Raw genomic sequence first — 24662 nt, 5'->3', positions numbered from 1 at the left:
AAACCACAAGATGTAGAAATTAGATCGAACTTAACATGATCTGCGTTAACTTCACAGGGACGTGACCCATCTAATCCACAGAGCCAAAGTGGAGAATTGAACTGACTGGAGAGTTGCATCTTAACGCTGACTTCCCGGACCTCGGCCTCCTGAAATGTTCCAAAGAAGCTCAACAAACACTCGAGGAACAGCAGCGCATCTTTCCACTGGGCTCAATACAGCTTTCACACTCATAGTGTGTGCAACAGTCTCACACTGTTAATGCTGCCCCCATTCTGTGTGTACTTCCATCGCAGATTTGGGTTTGAATCTTGTTTCCACTTCTTCTTTGTATCCGGGCGGTAGTTGTTGAGAGCTGGCACAGACACAGCGGCTAGAATGGCCTCATACTGTGGTGTAATTATTCTCTCATTCGATGCTCACCTCACTCTGTGGCCAGGGAACCCTAGGCCTTTTCTCATTTAATCTCTCCTGACTTGCACCCTGTCAGAGCGCTTTCCTGTTGTTCTGTTTGCTCCCACCAGGATTTGGCTTGGTTAAAACGTCCGACATTTCTAACCTTCCCCGGTTTTAATGAAAGGTGATGGTGAAAGACGAGCTTTGTTGTCCTGTCGACAAATCCCGCCTGACTCGCTGAGTTGTTCCAGTATTTTCCGCAGATGTTAGATCGACTTTCGATGGCAATAACAGCGTGCTTCTGTTACGTTCCCGGGGCTCGTTGGTCTAGGGGTATGACATTCACTTACCTCTATTGACTAATTCCAGTTGATTCAGGCAGCTCTCTGTATGTTTCATTTTATTCAGTTCAACAACATCAGACTGTGTAATCTCTCTTCTACCTCCACCATCTGTTTATTTCCATCAAGTTATTTTCATTCCTTCCATTGGTATGTTTTACCCTCAGCATTGCCCCCCTCCCCCCAGCCCATACCATCCTACTTGAGCAACCCTGTCGCCAATTGTTCGCTGACACACTGCTTACTTTGTTCTGCTATTAACACATTCTGATCTCTTGAGGCGCCACTATCAGCACCTTTGTTAGCCTTGATTAGCCTCATTTACATTCCCTTTTTCTTTCTGTCCGAGACATTTTCGTCATTTTCCACCTATTGCTGACCACTCTATCGAGGCCCAATCGGGCACGCCAACCCCGCCCCATCCACATTAGTCTGAATCTGACCCCATTTCCAGTTCTCCAGCTTTGACAAAGAGTCACCCAGGCCCGGAACGACCGCTGCCATCTCGCTCCACAGAGGCTGTCAGTCCTGCTGAGATTGTCCAGTATGTTCTGTTTTTGTTTCAGAATGAAGCATCCGCAGTAAGTTGCATTTGTCGTTTATTTAGACATGTTTGAGATGGTGAATAAGTATGTTTATCTGCATTTGTAAATGCATGAAATTCTGTTGTGGATGAACTAGCTCCGAATATCCAAAATAGGAAGGTCCTTTTCTTCTCATTGCCTGTCGAAAATTCAGTGCTTGTGACTTAATGTGGAATTTATTTTAGTGGCTCATGAGAGACTAAACCTCATAATCCTCGAACATACGAGATGGGGGAACAAAAGTACTTCGCGCAAACATTCCTCACACAACATGAGAAGCACTTGATGTTTCTACCCGGTATGGCCCCGGGGACCTTTCGCATGTTACGGGAATGTGCTAACCACTACACTACAGAAACCGCTGGCGGTGCAGTAATCAATGGACTTATGCAATGTTCAACCTCACTGTGTTGCTGCAGCTTCTCATGGTTCGTCTGAGAGGCCATGTCACTTATGACAAGAAGACAGCCGTTTCTTTAAAACCGATGTCTCAACTTAGAAAACAATCAGGAATCGAAATTTACAGACCTGAAGATAAGTTATGTTTTGCTTGAAGTGGAAGTTAAATTGAGAAGGGAGGGCTTTCGAAAATAACCACAACCATACAGGTGCATGCATTTTGCTATTTCTCGGTTATGAAGACCAGTTATGAGATTGCGGCAATAGTCAGCAACAGAATAACCTGGTAGTACGAGATGTTTCTGCCCGGTTTCGAACCGGGGACCTTTCGCGTGTGAGGCGAATGTGATAACCACTACACTACAGAAACAGCTGGCAATCCACAGACGTGTACAATGTGCAACCTCACTGTGCTGCTGCAGATTCGCATGGTGAGGCTGAGAGGCTAGGCCACTTATTACAAGACGACTGCCTTTTCTCATTTAATCTCTCCTGACTTGCACCCTGTCAGAGCGCTTTCCTGTTGTTCTGTTTGCTCCCACCGGGATTTGACTTGGTTAAAACGTCCGACATTTCTAACCCGTCCCGGTTTTAATGAAAGGTGATGGTGAAAGACGAGCTTTGTTGTCCTGTCGACAAATCCCGCCTGACTCGCTGAGTTGTTCCAGTATCTTCCGCAGATGTTGGATCAACTTTCGATGGCTATAACAGCGTGCTTCTGTGCCAGTTCCGCGGCTCGTTGGTCTAGGAGTATGATTCTCGCTTTGGGTGTCTCGATTGCGAAACTTGCGGGAGGTCCCGGGTTCAAATCCCGGACGAGCCCTTTGATAACGTTTTCTGTTGGTCAGGCGATATGTTTTCTTCATTTCTATGCGGCTCATTCGGCGGGATTCATTCACATTGAGTTTGCTTTGAGAAGCTGAGCTCACACAGCAGGGAACCAATAGGTTCGCGAGACAATCGCGACATTGTCTAAAAGCTTGTCTATGTGTGGACATTCACTTACCTCTATTGACTTATTCCAGTAGATTCAGGCAGCTCTCTGTATGTTTCAATTTATTCAGTTCAACAACATCAGACTGTGTAATCTCTCTTCTCCATCCACCATCTGTTTATTTCCATCAAGTTATTTTCATTCCTTCCATTGGTATGTTTTACCCTCAGCATTGCCCCCCTCCCCCCAGCCCATACCATCCTACTTGAGCAATCTGATCCCTGTGGCCAATTGTTCGCTGACACACTGCTTACTTTGTTCTGCTATTAACACATTCTGATCTCTTGAGGCGCCACTATCAGCACCTTTGTTAGCCTTGATTAGCCTCATTTACATTCCCTTTTTCTTTCTGTCCGAGACATTTTCGTCATTTTCCACCTATTGCTGACCACTCTATCGAGGCCCAATCGGGCACGCCAACCCCGCCCCATCCACATTAGTCTGAATCTGACCCCATTTCCAGTTCTCCAGCTTTGACAAAGAGTCACCCAGGCCCGGAACGACCGCTGCCATCTCGCTCCACAGAGGCTGTCAGTCCTGCTGAGATTGTCCAGTATGTTCTGTTTTTGTTTCAGAATGAAGCATCCGCAGTAAGTTGCATTTGTCGTTCATTTAGACATGTTTGAGATGGTGAATAAGTATGTTTATCTGCATTTGTAAATGCATGAAATTCTGTTGTGGATGAACTAGCTCCGAATATCCAAAATAAGAAGGTCCTTTTCTTCTCATTGCCTGTCGAAAATTCAGTGCTTGTGACTTAATGTGGAATTTATTTTAGTGGCTCATGAGAGACTAAACCTCATAATCCTCGAACATACGAGATGGGGGAACAAAAGTACTTTGTGCAAACATTCCTCACACAACATGAGAAGCACTTGATGTTTCTACCCGGTATGGCCTCGGGGACCTTTCGCATGTTAGGGGAATGTGCTAAGCACTACACTACAGAAACCGCTGGCGGTGCAGTAATCAATGGACTTGTGCAGTGTTCAACCTCACTGTGTTGCTGCAGATTCTCATGGTTCGTCTGAGAGGCCATGTCACTTATTACAAGAAGACAGCCGTTTCTTTAAAACCGATGTCTCAACTTATAAAACAATCAGGAATCGAACTTTACAGGCCTGAAGATAAGTTATGCTTGAAGTGGAAGTTAAATTGAGAAGGCAGGGCTTTCGAAAATAACCACAACCATACGGGTGCATGCATTTTGCTATTCCTCGTTGATGAAGACCAGTTACGAGATTGCGGCAATAGTCAGCAACAGACTAAACTGGAAGTACGAGAAGTTTCTGCTCGGTTTCGAACTTTTCGCGTGTTAGGCGAATGTGATAACCACTACACTACAGAAACAGCTGGCAATCAACGGACGTGTACAATGTGCAACCTCTCTGTGTTGCTGCAGATTCGCATGGTGAGGCTGAGAGGCCAGGCCACTTATTACAAGACGACTGCTGTTTCTTTCAAAAACAGATGTTTCAACATATAAAACCACATGATGTAGAAATTAGATCGAACTTAACATGATCTGCGTTAACTTCACAGGGACGTGACCCATCTAATCCACAGAGCCAAAGTGGAGAATTGAACTGACTGGAGAGCTGCATCTTAACGCTGACCTCCCGGACCTCGGCCTCCTGAAATGTTCCAAAGAAGCTCAACAAACACTCGAGGACCAGCAGCGCATCTTTCCACTGGGCTCAATACAGCTTGCACACTCATAGTGTGTGCAACAGTCTCACACTGCAAATGCTGCCCCCATTCTGTGTGTACTTCCATCGCAGATTTGGGTTTGAATCTTGTTTCCACTTCTTCTTTGTATCCGGGCGGTAGTTGTTGAGAGCTGGCACAGACACAGCGGCTAGAATGGCCTCATACTGTGGTGTAATTATCCTCTCATTCGATGCTCACCTCACTCTGTGGCCAGGGAACCATAGGCCTTTTCTCATTTAATCTCTCCTGACTTGCACCCTGTCAGACCGCTTTCCTGTTGTTCTGTTTGCTCCCACCAGGATTTGACTTGGTTAAAACGTCCGACATTTCTAACCCGCCCCGGTTTAAATGAAAGGTGATGGTGAAAGACGAGCTTTGTTGTCCTGTCGACAAATCCCGCCTGACTCGCTGAGTTGTTCCAGTATTTTCCGCAGATGTTAGATCGACTTTCGATGGCAATAACAGCGTGCTTCTGTTACGTTCCCGGGGCTCGTTGGTCTAGGGGTATGACATTCACTTACCTCTATTGACTAATTCCAGTTGATTCAGGCAGCTCTCTGTATGTTTCATTTTATTCAGTTCAACAACATCAGACTGTGTAATCTCTCTTCTCCCTCCACCATCTGTTTATTTCCATCAAGTTATTTTCATTCCTTTCATTGGTATGTTTTACCCTCAGCATTGCCCCCCTCCCCCCAGCCCATACCATCCTACTTGAGCAACCCTGTCGCCAATTGTTCGCTGACACACTGCTTACTTTGTTCTGCTATTAACACATTCTGATCTCTTGAGGCGCCACTATCAGCACCTTTGTTAGCCTTGATTAGCCTCATTTACATTCCCTTTTTCTTTCTGTCCGAGACATTTTCGTCATTTTCCACCTATTGCTGACCACTCTATCGAGGCCCAATAGGGCACGCCAACCCCGCCCCATCCACATTAGTCTGAATCTGACCCCATTTCCAGTTCTCCAGCTTTGACAAAGAGTCACCCAGGCCCGGAACGACCGCTGCCATCTCGCTCCACAGAGGCTGTCAGTCCTGCTGAGATTGTCCAGTATGTTCTGTTTTTGTTTCAGAATGAAGCATCCGCAGTAAGTTGCATTTGTCGTTTATTTAGACATGTTTGAGATGGTGAATAAGTATGTTTATCTGCATTTGTAAATGCATGAAATTCTGTTGTGGATGAACTAGCTCCGAATATCCAAAATAGGAAGGTCCTTTCCTTCTCTTTGCCTGTCGATAATTCAGTGCTTGTGACTTAATGTGGAATTTATTTTAGTGGCTCATGAGAGACTAAACCTCATAATCCTCGAACATACGAGATGGGGGAACAAAAGTACTTTGTGCAAACATTCCTCACACAACATGAGAAGCACTTGATGTTTCTACCCGGTATGGCCCCGGGGACCTTTCGCATGTTAGGGGAATGTGCTAACCACTACACTGCAGAAACCGCTGGCGGTGCAGTAATCAATGGACTTATGCAATGTTCAACCTCACTGTGTTGCTGCAGCGTCTCATGGTTCGTCTGAGAGGCCATGTCACTTATGACAAGAAGACATCCGTTTCTTTAAAACCGATGTCTCAACTTAGAAAACAATCAGGAATCGAAATTTACAGACCTGAAGATAAGTTATGTTTTGCTTGAAGTGGAAGTTAAATTGAGAAGGCAGGGCTTTCGAAAATAACCACAACCATACGGGTGCATGCATTTTGCTATTCCTCGTTGATGAAGACCAGTTACGAGATTGCGGCAATAGTCAGCAACAGACTAAACTGGAAGTACGAGAATTTTCTGCTCGGTTTCGAACTTTTCGCGTGTTAGGCGAATGTGATAACCACTACACTATAGAAACAGATGGAAATCAACGGACGTGTACAATGTGCAACCTCACTGTGTTGCTGCAGATTCGCATGGTGAGGCTGAGAGGCCAGGCCACTTATTACAAGACGACTGCTGTTTCTTTCAAAGCAGATGTTTCAACATATAAAACCACAAGATGTAGAAATTAGATCGAACTTAACATGATCTGCGTTAACTTCACAGGGACGTGACCCATCTAATCCACAGAGCCAAAGTGGAGAATTGAACTGACTGGAGAGCTGCATCTTAACGCTGACCTCCCGGACCTCGGCCTCCTGAAATGTTCCAAAGAAGCTCAACAAACACTCGAGGAACAGCAGCGCATCTTTCCACTGGGCTCAATACAGCTTGCACACTCATAGTGTGTGCAACAGTCTCACACTGTAAATGCTGCCCCCATTCTGTGTGTACTTCCATCGCAGATTTGGGTTTGAATCTTGTTTCCACTTCTTCTTTGTATCCGGGCGGTAGTTGTTGAGAGCTGGCACAGACACAGCGGCTAGAATGGCCTCATACTGTGGTGTAATTATTCTCTCATTCGATGCTCACCTCACTCTGTGGCCAGGGAACCCTAGGCCTTTTCTCATTTAATCTCTCCTGACTTGCACCCTGTCAGACCGCTTTCCTGTTGTTCTGTTTGCTCCCACCAGGATTTGGCTTGGTTAAAACGTCCGACATTTCTAACCTTCCCCGGTTTTAATGAAAGGTGATGGTGAAAGACGAGCTTTGTTGTCCTGTCGACAAATCCCGCCTGACTCGCTGAGTTGTTCCAGTATTTTCCGCAGATGTTAGATCGACTTTCGATGGCAATAACAGCGTGCTTCTGTTACGTTCCCGGGGCTCGTTGGTCTAGGGGTATGACATTCACTTACCTCTATTGACTAATTCCAGTTGATTCAGGCAGCTCTCTGTATGTTTCATTTTATTCAGTTCAACAACATAAGACTGTGTAATCTCTCTTCTACCTCCACCATCTCTTTATTTCCATCAAGTTATTTTCATTCCTTCCATTGGTATGTTTTACCCTCAGCATTGCCCCCCTCCCCCCAGCCCATACCATCCTACTTGAGCAACCCTGTCGCCAATTGTTCGCTGACACACTGCTTACTTTGTTCTGCTATTAACACATTCTGATCTCTTGAGGCGCCACTATCAGCACCTTTGTTAGCCTTGATTAGCCTCATTTACATTCCCTTTTTCTTTCTGTCCGAGACATTTTCGTCATTTTCCACCTATTGCTGACCACTCTATCGAGGCCCAATAGGGCACGCCAACCCCGCCCCATCCACATTAGTCTGAATCTGACCCCATTTCCAGTTCTCCAGCTTTGACAAAGAGTCACCCAGGCCCGGAACGACCGCTGCCATCTCGCTCCACAGAGGCTGTCAGTCCTGCTGAGATTGTCCAGTATGTTCTGTTTTTGTTTCAGAATGAAGCATCCGCAGTAAGTTGCATTTGTCGTTTATTTAGACATGTTTGAGATGGTGAATAAGTATGTTTATCTGCATTTGTAAATGCATGAAATTCTGTTGTGGATGAACTAGCTCCGAATATCCAAAATAGGAAGGTCCTTTTCTTCTCATTGCCTGTCGAAAATTCAGTGCTTGTGACTTAATGTGGAATTTATTTTAGTGGCTCATGAGAGACTAAACCTCATAATCCTCGAACATACGAGATGGGGGAACAAAAGTACTTTGTGCAAACATTCCTCACACAACATGAGAAGCACTTGATGTTTCTACCCGGTATGGCCCCGGGGACCTTTCGCATGTTACGGGAATGTGCTAACCACTACACTACAGAAACCGCTGGCGGTGCAGTAATCAATGGACTTATGCAATGTTCAACCTCACTGTGTTGCTGCAGCTTCTCATGGTTCGTCTGAGAGGCCATGTCACTTATGACAAGAAGACAGCCGTTTCTTTAAAACCGATGTCTCAACTTAGAAAACAATCAGGAATCGAAATTTACAGACCTGAAGATAAGTTATGTTTTGCTTGAAGTGGAAGTTAAATTGAGAAGGCAGGGCTTTCGAAAATAACCACAACCATACGGGTGCATGCATTTTGCTATTCCTCGGTGATGAAGACCAGTTATGAGATTGCGGCTGTAGTCAGCAACAGACTAACCTGGTAGTACGAGATGTTTCTGCCCGGTTTCGAACCGGGGACCTTTCGCGTGTGAGGCGAATGTGATAACCACTACACTACAGAAACAGCTGGCCATCCACGGACGTGTACAATGTGCAACCTCACTGTGCTGCTGCAGATTCGCATGGTGAGGCTGAGAGGCTAGGCCACTTATTACAAGACGACTGCCTTTTCTCATTTAATCTCTCCTGACTTGCACCCTGTCAGAGCGCTTTCCTGTTGTTCTGTTTGCTCCCACCGGGATTTGACTTGGTTAAAACGTCCGACATTTCTAACCCGTCCCGGTTTTAATGAAAGGTGATGGTGAAAGACGAGCTTTGTTGTCCTGTCGACAAATCCCGCCTGACTCGCTGAGTTGTTCCAGTATCTTCCGCAGATGTTGGATCAACTTTCGATGGCTATAACAGCGTGCTTCTGTGCCAGTTCCGCGGCTCGTTGGTCTAGAAGTATGATTCTCGCTTTGGGTGTCTCGATTGCGAAACTTGCGGGAGGTCCCGGGTTCAAATCCCGGACGAGCCCTTTGATAACGTTTTCTGTTGGTCAGGCGATATGTTTTCTTCATTTCTATGCGGCTCATTCGGCGGGATTCATTCACATTGGGTTTGCTTTGAGAAGCTGAGCTCACACAGCAGGGAACCAATAGGTTCGCGAGACAATCGCGACATTGTCTAAAAGCTTGTCTATGTGTGGACATTCACTTACCTCTATTGACTTATTCCAGTAGATTCAGGCAGCTCTCTGTATGTTTCATTTTATTCAGTTCAACAACATCAGACTGTGTAATCTCTCTTCTCCCTCCACCATCTGTTTATTTCCATCAAGTTATTTGCATTCCTTCCATTGGTATGTTTTACCCTCAGCATTGCCCCCCTCCCCCCAGCCCATACCATCCTACTTGAGCAATCTGATCCCTGTGGCCAATTGTTCGCTGACACACTGCTTACTTTGTTCTGCTATTAACACATTCTGATCTCTTGAGGCGCCACTATCAGCACCTTTGTTAGCCTTGATTAGCCTCATTTACATTCCCTTTTTCTTTCTGTCCGAGACATTTTCGTCATTTTCCACCTATTGCTGACCACTCTATCGAGGCCCAATCGGGCACGCCAACCCCGCCCCATCCACATTAGTCTGAATCTGACCCCATTTCCAGTTCTCCAGCTTTGACAAAGAGTCACCCAGGCCCGGAACGACCGCTGCCATCTCGCTCCACAGAGGCTGTCAGTCCTGCTGAGATTGTCCAGTATGTTCTGTTTTTGTTTCAGAATGAGGCATCCGCAGTAAGTTGCATTTGTCGTTCATTTAGACATGTTTGAGATGGTGAATAAGTATGTTTATCTGCATTTGTAAATGCATGAAATTCTGTTGTGGATGAACTAGCTCCGAATATCCAAAATAAGAAGGTCCTTTTCTTCTCATTGCCTGTCGAAAATTCAGTGCTTGTGACTTAATGTGGAATTTATTTTAGTGGCTCATGAGAGACTAAACCTCATAATCCTCGAACATACGAGATGGGGGAACAAAAGTACTTTGTGCAAACATTCCTCACACAACATGAGAAGCACTTGATGTTTCTACCCGGTATGGCCTCGGGGACCTTTCGCATGTTAGGGGAATGTGCTAACCACTACACTACAGAAACCGCTGGCGGTGCAGTAATCAATGGACTTGTGCAGTGTTCAACCTCACTGTGTTGCTGCAGATTCTCATGGTTCGTCTGAGAGGCCATGTCACTTATTACAAGAAGACAGCCGTTTCTTTAAAACCGATGTCTCAACTTATAAAACAATCAGGAATCGAACTTTACAGACCTGAAGATAGGTTATGCTTGAAGTGGAAGTTAAATTGAGAAGGCAGGGCTTTCGAAAATAACCACAACCATACGGGTGCATGCATTTTGCTATTCCTCGTTGATGAAGACCAGTTACGAGATTGCGGCAATAGTCAGCAACAGACTAAACTGGAAGTACGAGAAGTTTCTGCTCGGTTTCGAACTTTGCGCGTGTTAGGCGAATGTGATAACCACTACACTACAGAAACAGCTGGCAATCAACGGACGTGTACAATGTGCAACCTCTCTGTGTTGCTGCAGATTCGCATGGTGAGGCTGAGAGGCCAGGCCACTTATTACAAGACGACTGCTGTTTCTTTCAAAAACAGATGTTTCAACATATAAAACCACAAGATGTAGAAATTAGATCGAACTTAACATGATCTGCGTTAACTTCACAGGGACGTGACCCATCTAATCCACAGAGCCAAAGTGGAGAATTGAACTGACTGGAGAGCTGCATCTTAACGCTGACCTCCCGGACCTCGGCCTCCTGAAATGTTCCAAAGAAGCTCAACAAACACTCGAGGAACAGCAGCGCATCTTTCCACTGGGCTCAATACAGCTTGCACACTCATAGTGTGTGCAACAGTCTGACACTGTAAATGCTGCCCCACTCTGTGTGTACTTCCATCGCAGATTTGGGTTTGAATCTTGTTTCCACTTCTTCTTTGTATCCGGGCGGTAGTTGTTGAGAGCTGGCACAGACACAGCGGCTGGAATGGCCTCATACTGTGGTGTAATTATTCTCTCATTCGATGCTCACCTCACTCTGTGGCCAGGGAACCCTAGGCCTTTTCTCATTTAATCTCTCCTGACTTGCACCCTGTCAGAGCGCTTTCCTGTTGTTCTGTTTGCTCCCACCAGGATTTGACTTGGTTAAAACGTCCGACATTTCTAACCCGCCCCGGTTTAAATGAAAGGTGATGGTGAAAGACGAGCTTTGTTGTCCTGTCGACAAATCCCGCCTGACTCGCTGAGTTGTTCCAGTATTTTCCGCAGATGTTAGATCGACTTTCGATGGCAATAACAGCGTGCTTCTGTTACGTTCCCGGGGCTCGTTGGTCTAGGGATATGACATTCACTTACCTCTATTGACTAATTCCAGTTGATTCAGGCAGCTCTCTGTATGTTTCATTTTATTCAGTTCAACAACATCAGACTGTGTAATCTCTCTTCTACCTCCACCATTTGTTTATTTCCATCAAGTTATTTTCATTCCTTTCATTGGTATGTTTTACCCTCAGCATTGCCCCCCAGCCCATACCATCCTACTTGAGCAACCCTGTCGCCAATTGTTCGCTGACACACTGCTTACTTTGTTCTGCTATTAACACATTCTGATCTCTTGAGGCGCCACTATCAGCACCTTTGTTAGCCTTGATTAGCCTCATTTACATTCCCTTTTTCTTTCTGTCCGAGACATTTTCGTCATTTTCCACCTATTGCTGACCACTCTATCGAGGCCCAATAGGGCACGCCAACCCCGCCCCATCCACATTAGTCTGAATCTGACCCCATTTCCAGTTCTCCAGCTTTGACAAAGAGTCACCCAGGCCCGGAACGACCGCTGCCATCTCGCTCCACAGAGGCTGTCAGTCCTGCTGAGATTGTCCAGTATGTTCTGTTTTTGTTTCAGAATGAAGCATCCGCAGTAAGTTGCATTTGTCGTTTATTTAGACATGTTTGAGATGGTGAATAAGTATGTTTATCTGCATTTGTAAATGCATGAAATTCTGTTGTGGATGAACTAGCTCCGAATATCCAAAATAGGAAGGTCCTTTCCTTCTCTTTGCCTGTCGATAATTCAGTGCTTGTGACTCAATGTGGAATTTATTTTAGTGGCTCATGAGAGACTAAACCTCATAATCCTCGAACATACGAGATGGGGGAACAAAAGTACTTTGTGCAAACATTCCTCACACAACATGAGAAGCACTTGATGTTTCTACCCGGTATGGCCCCGGGGACCTTTCGCATGTTAGGGGAATGTGCTAACCACTACACTACAGAAACCGCTGGCGGTGCAGTAATCAATGGACTTATGCAATGTTCAACCTCACTGTGTTGCTGCAGCGTCTCATGGTTCGTCTGAGAGGCCATGTCACTTATGACAAGAAGACATCCGTTTCTTTAAAACCGATGTCTCAACTTAGAAAACAATCAGGAATCGAAATTTACAGACCTGAAGATAAGTTATGTTTTGCTTGAAGTGGAAGTTAAATTGAGAAGGCAGGGCTTTCGAAAATAACCACAACCATACGGGTGCATGCATTTTGCTATTCCTCGTTGATGAAGACCAGTTACGAGATTGCGGCAATAGTCAGCAACAGACTAAACTGGAAGTACGAGAACTTTCTGCTCGGTTTCGAACTTTTCGCGTGTTAGGCGAATGTGATAACCACTACACTATAGAAACAGATGGAAATCAACGGACGTGTACAATGTGCAACCTCACTGTGTTGCTGCAGATTCGCATGGTGAGGCTGAGAGGCCAGGCCACTTATTACAAGACGACTGCTGTTTCTTTCAAAAACAGATGTTTCAACATATAAAACCACAAGATGTAGAAATTAGATCGAACTTAACATGATCTGCGTTAACTTCACAGGGACGTGACCCATCTAATCCACAGAGCAAAAGTGGAGAATTGAACTGACTGGTGAGCTGCATCTTAACGCTGACCTCCCGGACCTCGGCCTCCTGAAATGTTCCAAAGAAGCTCAACAAACACTCGAGGAACAGCAGCGCATCTTTCCACTGGGCTCAATACAGCTTGCACACTCATAGTGTGTGCAACAGTCTGACACTGTAAATGCTGCCCCACTCTGTGTGTACTTCCATCGCAGATTTGGGTTTGAATCTTGTTTCCACTTCTTCTTTGTATCCGGGCGGTAGTTGTTGAGAGCTGGCACAGACACAGCGGCTGGAATGGCCTCATACTGTGGTGTAATTATTCTCTCATTCGATGCTCACCTCACTCTGTGGCCAGGGAACCCTAGGCCTTTTCTCATTTAATCTCTCCTGACTTGCACCCTGTCAGAGCGCTTTCCTGTTGTTCTGTTTGCTCCCACCAGGATTTGACTTGGTTAAAACGTCCGACATTTCTAACCCGCCCCGGTTTAAATGAAAGGTGATGGTGAAAGACGAGCTTTGTTGTCCTGTCGACAAATCCCGCCTGACTCGCTGAGTTGTTCCAGTATTTTCCGCAGATGTTAGATCGACTTTCGATGGCAATAACAGCGTGCTTCTGTTACGTTCCCGGGGCTCGTTGGTCTAGGGATATGACATTCACTTACCTCTATTGACTAATTCCAGTTGATTCAGGCAGCTCTCTGTATGTTTCATTTTATTCAGTTCAACAACATCAGACTGTGTAATCTCTCTTCTACCTCCACCATCTGTTTATTTCCATCAAGTTATTTTCATTCCTTTCATTGGTATGTTTTACCCTCAGCATTGCCCCCCAGCCCATACCATCCTACTTGAGCAACCCTGTCGCCAATTGTTCGCTGACACACTGCTTACTTTGTTCTGCTATTAACACATTCTGATCTCTTGAGGCGCCACTATCAGCACCTTTGTTAGCCTTGATTAGCCTCATTTACATTCCCTTTTTCTTTCTGTCCGAGACATTTTCGTCATTTTCCACCTATTGCTGACCACTCTATCGAGGCCCAATAGGGCACGCCAACCCCGCCCCATCCACATTAGTCTGAATCTGACCCCATTTCCAGTTCTCCAGCTTTGACAAAGAGTCACCCAGGCCCGGAACGACCGCTGCCATCTCGCTCCACAGAGGCTGTCAGTCCTGCTGAGATTGTCCAGTATGTTCTGTTTTTGTTTCAGAATGAAGCATCCGCAGTAAGTTGCATTTGTCGTTTATTTAGACATGTTTGAGATGGTGAATAAGTATGTTAATCTGCATTTGTAAATGCATGCAATTCTGTTGTGGATGAACTAGCTCCGAATGTCCAAAATAAGAAGGTCCTTTTCTTCTCATTGCCTGTCGATAATTCAGTGCTTGTGACTTAATGTGGAATTTATTTTAGTGGCTCATGAGAGACTAAACCTCATAATCCTCGAACATACGAGATGGGGGAACAAAAGTACTTTGTGCAAACATTCCTCACACAACATGAGAAGCACTTGATGTTTCTACCCGGTATGGCCTCGGGGACCTTTCCCATGTTAGGGGAATGTGCTAACCACTACACTACAGAAACCGCTGGCGGTGCAGTAATCAATGGACTTGTGCAATGTTCAACCTCACTGTGTTGCTGCAGATTCTCATGGTTCGTCTGAGAGGCCATGTCACTTATGACAAGAAGACAGCCGTTTCTTTAAAACCGATGTCTCAACTTATAAAACAATCAGGAATCGAACTTTACAGACCTGAAGATAAGTTATGCTTGAAGTGGAAGTTAAATTGAGAAGGCAGGGCTTTCGAAAATAACCACAACGATACGGGTGCATGCATTTTGCTATTCCTCGTTGATGAAGACCAGTTACGAGATTGCGGCAATAGTCAGCAACAGACTAAACTGGAAGTAAGAGAACTTTCTGCTCGGTTTCGAACTTTTCGCGTGTTAGGCGAATGTGATAACCACTACACTATAGAAACAGATGGAAATCAACGGACGTGTACAATGTGCAACCTCACTGTGTTGCTGCAGATTCGCATGGTGAGGCTGAGAGGCCAGGCCACTTATTACAAGACGACTGCTGTTTCTTTCAAAGCAGATGTTTCAACATATAAAACCACAAGATGTAGAAATTAGATCGAACTTAACATGATCTGCGTTAACTTCACAGGGACGTGACCCATCTAATGCACAGAGCCAAAGTGGAGAATTGAACTGACTGGAGAGCTGCATCTTAACGCTGACCTCCCGGACCTCGGCCTCCTGAAATGTTCCAAAGAAGCTCAACAAACACTCGAGGAACAGCAGCGCATCTTTCCACTGGGCTCAATACAGCTTGCACACTCATAGTGTGTGCAACAGTCTCACACTGTAAATGCTGCCCCCATTCTGTGTGTACTTCCATCGCAGATTTGGGTTTGAATCTTGTTTCCACTTCTTCTTTGTATCCGGGCGGTAGTTGTTGAGAGCTGGCACAGACACAGCGGCTAGAATGGCCTCATACTGTGGTGTAATTATTCTCTCATTCGATGCTCACCTCACTCTGTGGCCAGGGAACCCTAGGCCTTTTCTCATTTAATCTCTCCTGACTTGCACCCTGTCAGAGCGCTTTCCTGTTGTTCTGTTTGCTCCCACCAGGATTTGGCTTGGTTAAAACGTCCGACATTTCTAACCTTCCCCGGTTTTAATGAAAGGTGATGGTGAAAGACGAGCTTTGTTGTCCTGTCGACAAATCCCGCCTGACTCGCTGAGTTGTTCCAGTATTTTCCGCAGATGTTAGATCGACTTTCGATGGCAATAACAGCGTGCTTCTGTTACGTTCCCGGGGCTCGTTGGTCTAGGGGTATGACATTCACTTACCTCTATTGACTAATTCCAGTTGATTCAGGCAGCTCTCTGTATGTTTCATTTTATTCAGTTCAACAACATCAGACTGTGAAATCTCTCTTCTACCTCCACCATCTGTTTATTTCCATCAAGTTATTTTCATTCCTTCCATTGGTATGTTTTACCCTCAGCATTGCCCCCCTCCCCCCAGCCCATACCATCCTACTTGAGCAACCCTGTCGCCAATTGTTCGCTGACACACTGCTTACTTTGTTCTGCTATTAACACATTCTGATCTCTTGAGGCGCCACTATCAGCACCTTTGTTAGCCTTGATTAGCCTCATTTACATTCCCTTTTTCTTTCTGTCCGAGACATTTTCGTCATTTTCCACCTATTGCTGACCACTCTATCGAGGCCCAATAGGGCACGCCAACCCCGCCCCATCCACATTAGTCTGAATCTGACCCCATTTCCAGTTCTCCAGCTTTGACAAAGAGTCACCCAGGCCCGGAACGACCGCTGCCATCTCGCTCCACAGAGGCTGTCAGTCCTGCTGAGATTGTCCAGTATGTTCTGTTTTTGTTTCAGAATGAAGCATCCGCAGTAAGTTGCATTTGTCGTTTATTTAGACATGTTTGAGATGGTGAATAAGTATGTTTATCTGCATTTGTAAATGCATGAAATTCTGTTGTGGATGAACTAGCTCCGAATATCCAAAATAGTAAGGTCCTTTTCTTCTCATTGCCTGTCGAAAATTCAGTGCTTGTGGCTTAATGTGGAATTTATTTTAGTGGCTCATGAGAGACTAAACCTCATAATCCTCGAACATACGAGATGGGGGAACAAAAGTACTTTGTGCAAACATTCCTCACACAACATGAGAAGCACTTGATGTTTCTACCCGGTATGGCCCCGGGGACCTTTCGCATGTTAGGGGAATGTGCTAACCACTACACTACAGAAACCGCTGGCGGTGCAGTAATCAATGGACTTATGCAATGTTCAACCTCACTGTGTTGCTGCAGCTTCTCATGGTTCGTCTGAGAGGCCATGTCACTTATGACAAGAAGACAGCCGTTTCTTTAAAACCGATGTCTCAACTTAGAAAACAATCAGGAATCGAAATTTACAGACCTGAAGATAAGTTATGTTTTGCTTGAAGTGGAAGTTAAATTGAGAAGGCAGGGCTTTCGCAAATAACCACAACCATACGGGTGCATGCATTTTGCTATTCCTCGGTGATGAAGACCAGTTATGAGATTGCGGCTGTAGTCAGCAACAGACTAACCTGGTACTACGAGATGTTTCTGCCCGGTTTCGAACCGGGGACCTTTCGCGTGTGAGGCGAATGTGATAACCACTACACTACAGAAACAGCTGGCAATCCACGGACGTGTACAATGTGCAACCTCACTGTGCTGCTGCAGATTCGCATGGTGAGGCTGAGAGGCTAGGCCACTTATTACAAGACGACTGCCTTTTCTCATTTAATCTCTCCTGACTTGCACCCTGTCAGAGCGCTTTCCTGTTGTTCTGTTTGCTCCCACCGGGATTTGACTTGGTTAAAACGTCCGACATTTCTAACCCGTCCCGGTTTTAATGAAAGGTGATGGTGAAAGACGAGCTTTGTTGTCCTGTCGACAAATCCCGCCTGACTCGCTGAGTTGTTCCAGTATCTTCCGCAGATGTTGGATCAACTTTCGATGGCTATAACAGCGTGCTTCTGTGCCAATTCCGCGGCTCGTTGGTCTAGGAGTATGATTCTCGCTTTGGGTGTCTCGATTGCGAAACTTGCGGGAGGTCCCGGGTTCAAATCCCGGGCGAGCCCTTTGATAACGTTTTCTGTTGGTCAGGCGATATGTTTACTTCATTTCTATGCGGCTCATTCGGCGGGATTCATTCACATTGGGTTTGCTTTGAGAAGCTGAGCTCATACAGCAGGGAACCAATAGGTTCGCGAGACAATCGCGACATTGTCTAAAAGCTTGTCTATGTGTGGACATTCACTTACCTCTATTGACTTATTCCAGTAGATTCAGGCAGCTCTCTGTATGTTTCATTTTATTCAGTTCAACAACATCAGACTGTGTAATCTCTCTTCTCCCTCCACCATCTGTTTATTTCCATCAAGTTATTTTCATTCCTTCCATTGGTATGTTTTACCCTCAGCATTGCCCCCCTCCCCCCAGCCCATACCATCCTACTTGAGCAATCTGATCCCTGTGGCCAATTGTTCGCTGACACACTGCTTACTTTGTTCTGCTATTAACACATTCTGATCTCTTGAGGCGCCACTATCAGCACCTTTGTTAGCCTTGATTAGCCTCATTTACATTCCCTTTTTCTTTCTGTCCGAGACATTTTCGTCATTTTCCACCTATTGCTGACCACTCTATCGAGGCCCAATAGGGCACGCCAACCCCGCCCCATCCACATTAGTCTGAATCTGACCCCATTTCCAGTTCTCCAGCTTTGACAAAGAGTCACCCAGGCCCGGAACGACCGCTGCCATCTCGCTCCACAGAGGCTGTCAGTCCTGCTGAGATTGTCCAGTATGTTCTGTTTTTGTTTCAGAATGAAGCATCCGCAGTAAGTTACTTTTGTCGTTTATTTAGACATGTTTGAGATGGTGAATAAGTATGTTTATCTGCATTTGTAAATGCATGAAATTCTGTTGTGGATGAACTAGCTCCGAATATCCAAAATAGGAAGGTCCTTTCCTTCTCTTTGCCTGTCGATAATTCAGTGCTTGTGACTTAATGTGGAATTTATTTTAGTGGCTCATGAGAGACTAAACCTCATAATCCTCGAACATACGAGATGGGGGAACAAAAGTACTTTGTGCAAACATTCCTCACACAACATGAGAAGCACTTGATGTTTCTACCCGGTATGGCCCCGGGGACCTTTCGCATGTTAGGGGAATGTGCTAACCACTACACTACAGAAACCGCTGGCGGTGCAGTAATCAATGGACTTATGCAATGTTCAACCTCACTGTGTTGCTGCAGCTTCTCATGGTTCGTCTGAGAGGCCATGTCACTTATGACAAGAAGACAGCCGTTTCTTTAAAACCGATGTCTCAACTTAGAAAACAATCAGGAATCGAAATTTACAGACCTGAAGATAAGTTATGTTTTGCTTGAAGTGGAAGTTAAATTGAGAAGGCAGGGCTTTCGAAAATAACCACAACCATACGGGTGCATGCATTTTGCTATTTTTCGGTGATGAAGACCAGTTATGAGATTGCGGCAAAAGTCAGCAACAGAACAACCTGGTAGCCCGAGATGTTTCTGCCCGGTTTCGAACCGGGGACCTTTCGCGTGTGAGGCGAATGTGATAACCACTACACTACAGAAACAGCTGGCAATCCACGGACGTGTACAATGTGCAACCTCACTGTGCTGCTGCAGATTCGCATGGTGAGGCTGAGAGGCTAGGCCACTTATTACAAGACGACTGCCTTTTCTCATTTAATCACTCCTGACTTGCACCCTGTCAGAGCGCTTTCCTGTTGTTCTGTTTGCTCCCACCGGGATTTGACTTGGTTAAAACGTCCGACATTTCTAACCCGTCCCGGTTTTAATGAAAGGTGATGGTGAAAGACGAGCTTTGTTGTCCTGTCGACAAATCCCGCCTGACTCGCTGAGTTGTTCCAGTATCTTCCGCAGATGTTGGATCAACTTTCGATGGCTATAACAGCGTGCTTCTGTGCCAGTTCCGCGGCTCGTTGGTCTAGGAGTATGATTCTCGCTTTGGGTGTCTCGATTGCGAAACTTGCGGGAGGTCCCGGGTTCAAATCCCGGACGAGCCCTTTGATAACGTTTTCTGTTGGTCAGGCGATATGTTTTCTTCATTTCTATGCGGCTCATTCGGCGAGATTCATTCACATTGGGTTTGCTTTGAGAAGCTGAGCTCACACAGCAGGGAACCAATAGGTTCGCGAGACAATCGCGACATTGTCTAAAAGCTTGTCTATGTGTGGACATTCACTTACCTCTATTGACTTATTCCAGTAGATTCAGGCAGCTCTCTGTATGTTTCATTTTATTCAGTTCAACAACATCAGACTGTGTAATCTCTCTTCTCCCTCCACCATCTGTTTATTTCCATCAAGTTATTTTCATTCCTTCCATTGGTATGTTTTACCCTCAGCATTGCCCCCCTCCCCCCAGCCCATACCATCCTACTTGAGCAATCTGATCCCTGTGGCCAATTGTTCGCTGACACACTGCTTACTTTGTTCTGCTATTAACACATTCTGATCTCTTGAGGCGCCACTATCAGCACCTTTGTTAGCCTTGATTAGCCTCATTTACATTCCCTTTTTCTTTCTGTCCGAGACATTTTCGTCATTTTCCACCTATTGCTGACCACTCTATCGAGGCCCAATAGGGCACGCCAACCCCGCCCCATCCACATTAGTCTGAATCTGACCCCATTTCCAGTTCTCCAGCTTTGACAAAGAGTCACCCAGGCCCGGAACGACCGCTGCCATCTCGCTCCACAGAGGCTGTCAGTCCTGCTGAGATTGTCCAGTATGTTCTGTTTTTGTTTCAGAATGAAGCATCCGCAGTAAGTTGCATTTGTCGTTCATTTAGACATGTTTGAGATGGTGAATAAGTATGTTTATCTGCATTTGTAAATGCATGAAATTCTGTTGTGGATGAACTAGCTCCGAATATCCAAAACAGGAAGGTCCTTTTCTTCTCATTGCCTGTCGAAAATTCAGTGCTTGTGACTTAATGTGGAATTTATTTTAGTGGCTCATGAGAGACTAAACCTCATAATCCTCGAACATACGAGATGGGGGAACAAAAGTACTTTGTGCAAACATTCCTCACACAACATGAGAAGCACTTGATGTTTCTACCCGGTATGGCCCCGGGGACCTTTCGCATGTTAGGGGAATGTGCTAACCACTACACTACAGAAACCGCTGGCGGTGCAGTAATCAATGGACTTATGCAATGTTCAACCTCACTGTGTTGCTGCAGCTTCTCATGGTTCGTCTGAGAGGCCATGTCACTTATGACAAGAAGACAGCCGTTTCTTTAAAACCGATGTCTCAACTTATAAAACAATCAGGAATCGAAATTTACAGACCTGAAGATAAGTTATGTTTTGCTTGAAGTGGAAGTTAAATTGAGAAGGCAGGGCTTTCGAAAATAACCACAACCATACAGGTGCATGCATTTTGCTATTCCTCGGTGATGAAGACCAGTTATGAGATTGCGGCAAAGTCAGCAACAGACTAACCTGGTAGTACGAGATGTTTCTGCCCGGTTTCGAACCGGGGACTTTTCGCGTGTGAGGCGAATGTGATAACCACTACACTACAGAAACAGCTGGCAATCCACGGACGTGTACAATGTGCAACCTCACTGTGCTGCTGCAGATTCGCATGGTGAGGCTGAGAGGCTAGGCCACTTATTACAAGACGACTGCCTTTTCTCATTTAATCTCTCCTGACTTGCACCCTGTCAGAGCGCTTTCCTGTTGTTCTGTTTGCTCCCACCGGGATTTGACTTGGTTAAAACGTCCGACATTTCTAACCCGTCCCGGTTTTAATGAAAGGTGATGGTGAAAGACGAGCTTTGTTGTCCTGTCGACAAATCCCGCCTGACTCGCTGAGTTGTTCCAGTATCTTCCGCAGATGTTGGATCAACTTTCGATGGCTATAACAGCGTGCTTCTGTGCCAGTTTCGCGGCTCGTTGGTCTAGGAGTATGATTCTCTCTTTGGGTGTCTCAATTGCGAAACTTGCGGGAGGTCCCGGGTTCAAATCCCGGACGAGCCCTTTGATAACGTTTTCTGTTGGTCAGGCGATATGTTTTCTTCATTTCTATGCGGCTCATTCGGCGGGATTCATTCACATTGGGTTTGCTTTGAGAAGCTGAGCTCACACAGCAGGGAACCAATAGGTTCGCGTGACAATCGCGACATTGTCTAAAAGCTTGTCTATGTGTGGACATTCACTTACCTCTATTGACTTATTCCAGTAGATTCAGGCAGCTCTCTGTATGTTTCATTTTATTCAGTTCAACAACATCAGACTGTGTAATCTCTCTTCTCCCTCCACCATCTGTTTATTTCCATCAAGTTATTTTCATTCCTTCCATTGGTATGTTTTACCCTCAGCATTGCCCCCCTGCCCCCAGCCCATACCATCCTACTTGAGCAATCTGATCCCTGTGGCCAATTGTTCGCTGACACACTGCTTACTTTGTTCTGCTATTAACACATTCTGATCTCTTGAGGCGCCACTATCAGCACCTTTGTTAGCCTTGATTAGCCTCATTTACATTCCCTTTTTCTTTCTGTCCGAGACATTTTCGTCATTTTCCACCTATTGCTGACCACTCTATCGAGGCCCAATCGGGCACGCCAACACCGCCCCATCCACATTAGTCTGAATCTGACCCCATTTCCAGTTCTCCAGCTTTGACAAAGAGTCACCCAGGCCCGGAACGACCGCTGCCATCTCGCTCCACAGAGGCTGTCAGTCCTGCTGAGATTGTCCAGTATGTTCTGTTTTTGTTTCAGAATGAAGCATCCGCAGTAAGTTGCATTTGTCGTTCATTTAGACATGTTTGAGATGGTGAATAAGTATGTTTATCTGCATTTGTAAATGCATGAAATTCTGTTGTGGATGAACTAGCTCCGAATATCCAAAATAAGAAGGTCCTTTTCTTCTCATTGCCTGTCGAAAATTCAGTGCTTGTGACTTAATGTGGAATTTATTTTAGTGGCTCATGAGAGACTAAACCTCATAATCCTCGAACATACGAGATGGGGGAACAAAGTACTTTGTGCAAACATTCCTCACACAACATGAGAAGCACTTGATGTTTCTACCCGGTATGGCCTCGGGGACCTTTCGCATGTTAGGGGAATGTGCTCAGCACTACACTACAGAAACCGCTGGCGGTGCAGTAATCAATGGACTTGTGCAGTGTTCAACCTCACTGTGTTGCTGCAGATTCTCATGGTTCGTCTGAGAGGCCATGTCACTTATTACAAGAAGACAGCCGTTTCTTTAAAACCGATGTCTCAACTTATAAAACAATCAGGAATCGAACTTTACAGACCTGAAGATAAGTTATGCTTGAAGTGGAAGTTAAATTGAGAAGGCAGGGCTTTCGAAAATAACCACAACCATACGGGTGCATGCATTTTGCTATTCCTCGTTGATGAAGACCAGTTACGAGATTGCGGCAATAGTCAGCAACAGACTAAACTGGAAGTACGAGAAGTTTCTGCTCGGTTTCGAACTTTTCGCGTGTTAGGCGAATGTGATAACCACTACACTATAGAAACAGATGGAAATCAACGGACGTGTACAATGTGCAACCTCACTGTGTTGCTGCAGATTCGCATGGTGAGGCTGAGAGGCCAGGCCACTTATTACAAGACGACTGCTGTTTCTTTCAAAAGCAGATGTTTCAACATATAAAACCACAAGATGTAGAAATTAGATCGAACTTAACATGATCTGCGTTAACTTCACAGGGACGTGACCCATCTAATCCACAGAGCCAAAGTGGAGAATTGAACTGACTGGAGAGCTGCATCTTAACGCTGACCTCCCGGACCTCGGCCTCCTGAAATGTTCCAAAGAAGCTCAACAAACACTCGAGGAACAGCAGCGCATCTTTCCACTGGGCTCAATACAGCTTGCACACTCATAGTGTGTGCAACAGTCTCACACTGCAAATGCTGCCCCCATTCTGTGTGTACTTCCATCGCAGATTTGGGTTTGAATCTTGTTTCCACTTCTTCTTTGTATCCGGGCGGTAGTTGTTGAGAGCTGGCACAGACACAGCGGCTAGAATGGCCTCATACTGTGGTGTAATTATCCTCTCATTCGATGCTCACCTCACTCTGTGGCCAGGGAACCCTAGGCCTTTTCTCATTTAATCTCTCCTGACTTGCACCCTGTCAGACCGCTTTCCTGTTGTTCTGTTTGCTCCCACCAGGATTTGACTTGGTTAAAACGTCCGACATTTCTAACCCGCCCCGGTTTAAATGAAAGGTGATGGTGAAAGACGAGCTTTGTTGTCCTGTCGACAAATCCCGCCTGACTCGCTGAGTTGTTCCAGTATTTTCCGCAGATGTTAGATCGACTTTCGATGGCAATAACAGCGTGCTTCTGTTACGTTCCCGGGGCTCGTTGGTCTAGGGGTATGACATTCACTTACCTCTATTGACTAATTCCAGTTGATTCAGGCAGCTCTCTGTATGTTTCATTTTATTCAGTTCAACAACATCAGACTGTGTAATCTCTCTTCTCCCTCCACCATCTGTTTATTTCCATCAAGTTATTTTCATTCCTTTCATTGGTATGTTTTACCCTCAGCATTGCCCCCCTCCCCCCAGCCCATACCATCCTACTTGAGCAACCCTGTCGCCAATTGTTCGCTGACACACTGCTTACTTTGTTCTGCTATTAACACATTCTGATCTCTTGAGGCGCCACTATCAGCACCTTTGTTAGCCTTGATTAGCCTCATTTACATTCCCTTTTTCTTTCTGTCCGAGACATTTTCGTCATTTTCCACCTATTGCTGACCACTCTATCGAGGCCCAATAGGGCACGCCAACCCCGCCCCATCCACATTAGTCTGAATCTGACCCCATTTCCAGTTCTCCAGCTTTGACAAAGAGTCACCCAGGCCCGGAACGACCGCTGCCATCTCGCTCCACAGAGGCTGTCAGTCCTGCTGAGATTGTCCAGTATGTTCTGTTTTTGTTTCAGAATGAAGCATCCGCAGTAAGTTGCATTTGTCGTTTATTTAGACATGTTTGAGATGGTGAATAAGTATGTTTATCTGCATTTGTAAATGCATGAAATTCTGTTGTGGATGAACTAGCTCCGAATATCCAAAATAGGAAGGTCCTTTGCTTCTCATTGCCTGT

General features: G+C 45.5%; 5 non-coding genes across 5 annotated transcripts; all 5 read right to left on the bottom strand.

Annotated features, from left to right (window-relative positions):
- Positions 1–2017: 2017 nt before the first annotated feature.
- On the bottom strand, positions 2018–2090 carry trnav-cac (transfer RNA valine (anticodon CAC)). The gene has a single exon. It is a non-coding gene; the product is annotated as a tRNA-Val (tRNA).
- A 6343-nt stretch (positions 2091–8433) lies between these two features.
- trnav-cac (transfer RNA valine (anticodon CAC)) lies at positions 8434–8506 on the bottom strand. Its single transcript has one exon. It is a non-coding gene; the product is annotated as a tRNA-Val (tRNA).
- An 8540-nt stretch (positions 8507–17046) lies between these two features.
- On the bottom strand, positions 17047–17119 carry trnav-cac (transfer RNA valine (anticodon CAC)). The gene has a single exon. It is a non-coding gene; the product is annotated as a tRNA-Val (tRNA).
- A 1913-nt stretch (positions 17120–19032) lies between these two features.
- trnav-cac (transfer RNA valine (anticodon CAC)) lies at positions 19033–19105 on the bottom strand. The gene has a single exon. It is a non-coding gene; the product is annotated as a tRNA-Val (tRNA).
- Positions 19106–21017: 1912 nt separating this feature from the next.
- On the bottom strand, positions 21018–21090 carry trnav-cac (transfer RNA valine (anticodon CAC)). The gene has a single exon. It is a non-coding gene; the product is annotated as a tRNA-Val (tRNA).
- Positions 21091–24662: the final 3572 nt, after the last annotated feature.

This window comes from Scyliorhinus torazame, chromosome 5, assembly GCF_047496885.1.
Source record: "Scyliorhinus torazame isolate Kashiwa2021f chromosome 5, sScyTor2.1, whole genome shotgun sequence".
NCBI lineage: Eukaryota > Metazoa > Chordata > Chondrichthyes > Carcharhiniformes > Scyliorhinidae > Scyliorhinus > Scyliorhinus torazame.
Note: the sequence above shows the minus strand (reverse complement) of the source record. Positions and strands in the feature narration are given on the sequence as shown.